Source organism: Pteronotus mesoamericanus, unplaced genomic scaffold, assembly GCF_021234165.1.
Source record: "Pteronotus mesoamericanus isolate MK-2021 breed Mesoamerican mustached bat unplaced genomic scaffold, CSHL_Meso_final contig_105, whole genome shotgun sequence".
Taxonomy (NCBI): Eukaryota; Metazoa; Chordata; class Mammalia; order Chiroptera; family Mormoopidae; genus Pteronotus; species Pteronotus mesoamericanus.
The window spans coordinates 5382605-5390399 of NW_026555006.1; positions in this window are offsets into that span (position 1 = coordinate 5382605).

A 7795-nucleotide genomic window follows, 5' to 3' on the forward strand; every position below is an offset into this window, starting at 1 on the left:
TTTATTTAAAATGGTGCATTAAAGTATTTTATCCAGCACTGTTAGGTGTTTGATAGAGGAAGGATTCCAGGATGCCTAAAAAGTTTCAAAAAGTCTTTTCAAGAAGGACATGTAAATCCTGTATTCCCTGAAGTCTTACATGCTTGCAAATGCCAGTCTGTAGTCTTTAAACCTGAAGAATACCTGGCTGGGTTTCAGAGTCTTGTGTTTCAATCTCTCTACCTCAGAGATTTGTGGACATTGCTCTACTGTTGTCTAGCAGTAATGGGAGAAGAAGTCTGAAGCCAGCCTAATTTATTTCTCCTGGCACTTGAATTGCTTTTATTCTGCTTGGAAACCTATCAAATTCTTTCTTTATACTAGAAGTTCACTAACTTCACCAAGACATATTCCAGTGTTGATCATTCTATATCAAAATTTTCTGGAGTATTGCTGTGGTCTGAATGCTTGTGTTCCACCCTCCTCTCAAATTCACTCACTAAATCTTAAAACATGCCCTGCCTGGTGTGACTTAGTGGATTGAGCACTGGCCTGCAAACCAATGGGTCACTGGCTCAATTCCCAGTTAGGGCATATGCTTGGGTTGTGGGCCAGGTCTCCAGTAGGGGGCGCTCTAGAGACAACCACATATTGATGTTTCTCCTTATGTTTCCCCCTACCTTCTCCACTCTAAAAATAAACTAAAAAAATCTTTTTAAAAAGTAAATAAATCCTAAAATGCAATGTGATAGTATTAGGAGGTGGTGCCTTTGGGAGGAGATTGATTAGGGCATGAGGGCAGTGTCCTCACCGATAGGATTAGTGCTTTTATAAAAGAGGTCCCAGAGAGCCAACTAGCCTGCCTTTTCCATCATGTGAAGATATGCAAAGTCTGCAGCCAGAAGAGGGCCCACCCCCAACCGTGCTGACACCCTGACCTTGGACTTCCAGCTTCCAGAAATAGAGTTTCTGTTGTTTATAAGTCACTCAGCCTATGACTTGTTGTTGTTGTTATGGCAGCCCAAACAGATTAAGGCAATACTAATGTCTTCTTTTCATCCTAAAATTTAGATTGTTTATTTCAGAGACATTTTCTTCTGTTGCCTTGAATATTTTTTCTGTTGCATTTAATCTCATTCTCTTATTCGGGAACGTAATTATGGGTATGTTATATCTTGTTTTCTTCCACAACTATTATCTTCTCTGTAACTGTTTTTTAATCTTTTTTTATTCCATTTTGTGATTTTTCTCAAGTTTTCTGCTCTTAACCTGATTCTCCTTAAATTGGGTTTATTATGGTGTCGAATATAGTTTGTTGGTTCTCACCCTCTCCCACTTTTCCAAACTCTCCCCTGGATTTCAGGAAGCTGGAAACCTGAAAACTGCGTTTCCCAGACTCTCTTGTAAGCTGCTTTCTGGTTAGGTTCCTCTCATGGGTAGCACTGGTGGAAAATTAGAAGGTGAGTGCAAGGGAGCAGCCATTTTTCCCATTTCTGGCTGTAGTGATTGCAGGTGACCGCACACTGCAGGCAGCGGTTGTGATGGCGATGGGATGGCCTCTGTTCGGAGGCAGCGATGAGCCAACAACAAGTGTGGCTCCTGGACTCCAGCTCCGATTACATCCCTATCTCCTGTTTGTTTTCCAGCCTCTTTAACACTTTGTAACAAATCCCTTGCAATTTTTCTCTCTGCTTCAAATATATATATGAACATATGTATATTTCAATTTTCTTAACTGCTACAATTAACATGATCATTACTTTACTTCTTATGTGCTTTCACCTAACAGTTTTATTTTTCTCTTCCATTTATTTTCTTAGCTCTGCTAGCTCACTTTTCATCCTGTGTCAATTTTTTCTTTAAATCCTTTTCTCTCTCCTTTAAGCTCTTTTTGTCTTTTTGAGAGATAACTACAACTCTCAGTTCTTGATATGTTCTTCTTGGTGTAATTTCTCTTGGAACAAATGTTCTGTACCTGCCTTATTTTTCTTTTTTTCCCTCATCTTTTGTTTTAGTTTCCTATAGTATAGTAGATCTCAAACACTGGCATGCATCAAAATCACCGGGAGGGCTTGTTAAAACAGATTCATGGGCCCAACTCTCAGTTTCTGATTCAGTAGATCTGGGGTTGGGTGAGGGAATTTACATTTCTAACACTTTCTCAGAGAGGGCCGATGCTGCTATTCCAGGGACTACACTTTGAGAACCGCTGCTATAATGGCTGCTCTTGGTGCTCTGCCCAGATCCCTTTTAACAGATCAATGTACCGTATTTTGCTGTATATAACGTGCACTTTTTTGCAAGGGAAAAATAAGAATGTGCATTATACATGAGTCTATATAAATGTTTTTAACTCTTTTATTTATGTTTATGCATTAAAAGTGTAACTCTAGAAAGCAATAACAATATCTGTATGCAAAATAATACCCTGGAATACGATAATCAATTCTAGAGATAAATAAAAAATTGAATTAAAATGTTAAAACGAAATATTTTTTCCCCTGAAAGTTTGGGCCAAAAACCTTGAGTGTGCATTATACACAGCAACATACGGTATGCACCTGCAGGCTCCTGTGAGTGCTGGATCCTAATGGCTCAGATGACAGATAGATGCCCCTTCTCCGATTGCCATAAATGACAGGAGGTATGTTACCTAGAAATGCCTGAAAGGTTATGTTCCACGGATGGTGACCTATGGCCAATGGCTGATGGATTTGGGTAGTACAGAGGCACGGTCCCTTGCTGCAAGGTCAGAGAGCATACCTCTCTGGTACCACTCATGCTCCAGAACTCCCTGTGGGGTCAAGCTGAGGCTAGACTTCAGCTGAAGTTGTGTGTCTAATTAACCTTCTTCCCTGCCCTCCCCTGCTTCCTGAAAGCACTCCCTCAATAAAATCACTCATACAAGAATCCTTGTGTAAGGCTCTGTTTCTAGAGAACCTGGCCCTAAGGCAGTCCCCTTCTGGGTCTTTTCTGATTACTCTTCTTTAATGGGGCTTGTTATTTGCTGAAACATAATGTAGAAGGATACATCAGCTGGCGCAATCTGTAACTTTCATTTTAGGTTAATTGTCTTGAATACCCTCTTATGAATTTCCTCTGCAATGAGGCTCCTAGAATTCACCTTCAGTCTCACTCTCCACTTTGGCTGCCTTCTCACGTGGTATGGACTGAATTGTGTCCCCCTAAATTCACATGTTGAAATCTTAAGCCCCCAATGTGACCGTGTTTGGAGATAGTGCTTACAAGGACGTCATTAAGCTTAAATGAGGTCATAAAGCTAGGGCCCTGATATAATGGGATTAGCATCCTTTTAGAAGAGACACTGGACAGCCCACACTCTCTCTTCCTCTGCCTCCTCAGGTGCACAAAGAGGTCACATAAGTACACAGCGAGACCATGGCCACCTACAAGCCAGGAAGAGAGATCTCCCCAGAAACCAACCCTACTGGCACCCTGATCTTGAACTTTCAGCCTCCATAACTATAAGAAAATAAATGTCTGTTGTTTAAGTCCATGGTCTTTGGTTATGGCAGCCTGAGCTATCTAAGACAACTTTCTTCACCATGCTTTACCTCCAGCAATCTCCTCTGGTCTATCGTGCCTGATTTCTCCTTTAGCGCCATCTCCTCTGCAATTTTGAGTTATTAACCTGAGTACCACGGGCACATTCTCCATTCTCCTGAAGCCACTGCCGATGAAGATTGTGTCAATCTAATCAAGATATTATTGGATAAGCCTTTCATAACTGACGTGTTTAAGATAAAGTCCCTAGTTCTGAGAAAGCAAGTCAGTGCTCAGCTTCCACCTTCGCGAAATCCTGATTTCACAGTCCATAGTGGGTATGCTTCCCAATCAGAAGTTATAACCATTTCCTTGAAGATAAAATTCTTTTCTCTTTCTTTCTATATATTTTGTGAATAATGACTTTCGAGAAGAGATGGAGTAAAAATCCCTTTACTTCACTATCTTTAACCAGACGCATTCATACACACACATACACTTTTTTTTTTTTCCTAGAGAAGGGAAGGGAGGAAGAGAGGGAGAGAAACATCAATGTGTGGTTGCCTCTCATATGCCCCCTACTGGGGACCGGGCCCACAACGCAGGCATGTGCCCTAGACTGGGAATTGAACCAGTAACTCTTTGGTTTGCAGCTCAGCGCTCAATCCACTGAGCCACACCAGCAGGGGATGGGGGGGTGGGGGGGGTGGAGTGTGTGTGTGTGTGTGTGTGTGTGTGTGTGTGTGTGTGTGTGTACGTGTGTGTCTGTGTACGTGTGTACACATATATTCACAAGGTCTGTCCAGAAGGTATCCAGACATGTAATATGAAAAAGAGACATTTATTGAAGAGACAAGATACAAGAAATATTGTACATGGGACAATGACACCTCAGCCCCCTTCAAGTAGGCACATTGGGACCTCACATAGTTCTCCTAATAGCCATCGGCTGCCCCATTGTACTTCCCTAAATCATTGATGGTCTGAAATTTCTTCCCTTTCAAAGGTGATTTCAGTTTTGGGAAAAACCAAAAGTCTCAGGGCACCAAATCTGGGCTGTAGTGGGGCTGAGTCACCTGGGTAATTTGATATTTTGCTAAAAACCTCTGCATGAGACATGATACATGAGTGGGCATGCTGTCGTGATGAAGCTGCCAACCACCAGTTGCCTATAGCTGCAGACTTCTGAATCATCCAAATAGTTTTCTGTGGAGGAATGTTCAAGCGTAACAAAATTTGATGCAGATTTGTTGCTCTACTACCCAGTCATTTTGAATATGATGGCCACACAGTACACATGCTCACTCAACAGCATCTACTGCCCCCACTGACTAGTACAGTGAAATTATCATTATTCACGCATGTGCATTCCAGTCTACTCTCCTTGGTTGACAGATTCCATAGATGTTGGCAAACTACCCTCATATATTAACAGTGGCTGGACTTTTTCCAGACAGACCTTGTATATATGATTTATCCCATTATAAAATATGATATACTTTCTCATGTATGGATATATAGTCATTTCCAGTTCCCCATCTTATAAACAACATTACTATAAAACTTTGTCCATTTGTTATTTATCTGGTTAGTTCATTAGAATAGATTCCTAGAAATGAAATTTCTGTATCAAAGCCTATATGCCTGTTTAAAACTTTGATCCACTTTAATCCACTCTTCCACTTACTGTTTTTTAGAAGGCATGCTAACAGGGTCAAGCTACCAAGAGCTGTTGGAACATCACCTAGGAGGTGAAGCCCCCTAAGGAAGTCCTGCACAGAGGGACATTCCCGAGACGGATTCACAATGGCAATGCTTTAAAAAAAAAGTGTATAAATGAAAGTAATTTTTGTTTGTATATTTCTTTGCCATTTTTGAGTACATAGTTAAGAAGTTATTAGATCTTTTTTAATCCATCCTTCTAAATATTATTGATTGGTTGTTTATGCAAAGCACTGTGATAGGCACAGGGTCACAGTAGTGATTCAAAAATGTATATATTAACCCTGGCTGGTGTGGCTCAGTACATTGTGTGCCAGCCTGTGAACCAAAGGGTCACTGGTTTGATTCCCAGTCAGCACACATGCCTCGGTTGCGGGCCAGGTGCCCAGTAGGGGGAGGGCAAGAGGCAACCACACACTGATGTTTCTCTCCCTCTTTCCCTCCTTCCTTTCCCCTCTCTAAAAATAAATAAAATCTTTAAAAAGATGTATATATTATTAGTTAGTTTTATCAAAAACTCAAGGATTTCACAGTATAAAGAGACAGAGACATGCAAATATAATGAACAATGCTCATTTAATCAGTTAACAAATATTTATCGAAGATCTACTATGTGTCAGGCACTGTTTTGAGCCCTGAGAATATAGTCATAAACAAAAGCAACAAAAGTCTCTGCCCTGTGGAACTTATACTCTAGTGAGGAAGAGAGATAGGAAACAATATACATGGTAAATAAGAAAAAAATAGTGGTAAGCAGGGCCACCTCTAAAAGGACATGGGCGCTTAGGGCAATTCAATCAATTGAGCCCCCTACCCAAAAGACTCACACTTGAAAGGAGGCTGCACTGCCCTCAGCTTTCATAGTGGGCTTGGAATATCATTAAAGAAAAAAATCTGAGTTTTAGTGGTACTGAGAAAAAAAAATAACAGTACAAGAACCTCTGAAGCACCGAACATAGTGTGGCCAGTCAGTTGCCTGATCCGACAGGCAAGGTTGAAGGGGTTGGGGTGGGGTGCTGGCAGAAATACTAAGGACACTATAATTTTACCTATCAAAGCCAGGGAAGGCCTCACTGAAGAGATTTTGAGTAAGATCTGAAGTATATCAGGAAACCAGCTGTACAAAGCCTAAGGAAAAGTGCCCTCCAGGCAGGGGAAACTGCAAACTCAAAGGTTTAAATCACATAGCACACACAGCACCTTGGCAGTCAGGAGTTTGTGCGCAGAGGGAGAAATGGCTAAATGCGGGGGAGAGAGGAAGCCAATGGGGGACAAATGAGACTTAAAAACGATGATCGGGTTCTTTGTGGAAAACAAAATAAAGGAGAAAGCCACATATGATTATATCTATTGCTTGAAATGTGCAAGGTTAAAATGAGTTTTTAAGGCCTAGGGAAATAAACGTTAAAGGATGCTATTTTTTAAAAATAATTTTTAAAAAGATTTTATTTATTTATTTATTTATTTATTTAAAGGAGAAGGGAGTGAGAAAGAAAGGGAGAGAAACATCGATGTGCAAGAGAAACATCAATCAGTTGTCTCTTGCACACCACCAACCAGGGACCTGGTCCGCAACCCAGGCATGTGCCCTGACTGGGAATTAAATTGGTTCCCTTTGGTTCTCAGGTGGGTGCTCAACCCACTGAGCCACAGCAGCTAGTGCAAAGGATGTTATTTTCAAAGCACAAAGTGGTATTGTAAGGAGTACATGGACTTGTTCTGGGCATCCACAGAAACAGAGAAAAAACATTTAGAAATAATTTATTAGGCCTTTGCCAAAGAGATCAATCAGATAATCTCTGAAGATCCCTTCCAGCAATCTCTAAAGCTTAACACAGTGTTTTTCACAAAAAGAATCACTGACATTTCAGTTTAGGAAGCTGGCAAAAAGAAAATCCTCAGCATTTCAATGTATTGAACATGAACACAATTGCTCTAAGTCACCTGCCTTCTCAAAAACCATAAATGGCTCCAGTGTTACAGAAAAATATATGAAAGCAATAAAGGCTTTCTGTGGTCTTGTTGAAATGCATGTTTTAGTTTATTCTTTTCTCCTGTCCAATTTATATATTCATCATTCCCAAATGTATGTTATGAAAAAGTACCCACCTTCACATCTGCTCCACCAACACTACTCTTGGAATGCCTTTCCTACCCTCCTCCATTTATCTAAAAGTTACCTTACCAAGAGTAAATTTGTGTAACAAATGTTGGTAAGCAATTTATCAGGAAGTTTCAAGAGCCTTAAAATTGTTCCTAACTTTGACTGAGTCATCTTTTTCTGGAAATTTCTTCTATGGAAATCATCTGAGAGGCAGGCAAAAATTTATGCACAAAGGTGTCCTTAGTAGCATTATATTTATTTTTCTATTATGAAGAATTTCAAGCATACATTAGAGGGACTAGTACAACAAAGCCCCGTATATCCATCACCAATATTCAATAATCTGTTGCCATATTTGCTTCAACTAACACTTTTTCCTCTAACAAAATATCTACTTAAGTATTTTATGTCATTTCAATCCTACATACATAATATGTACATCTCTAAAAAAATATGGGCATTTTCTTACAAAAGCTTAATGTTAGC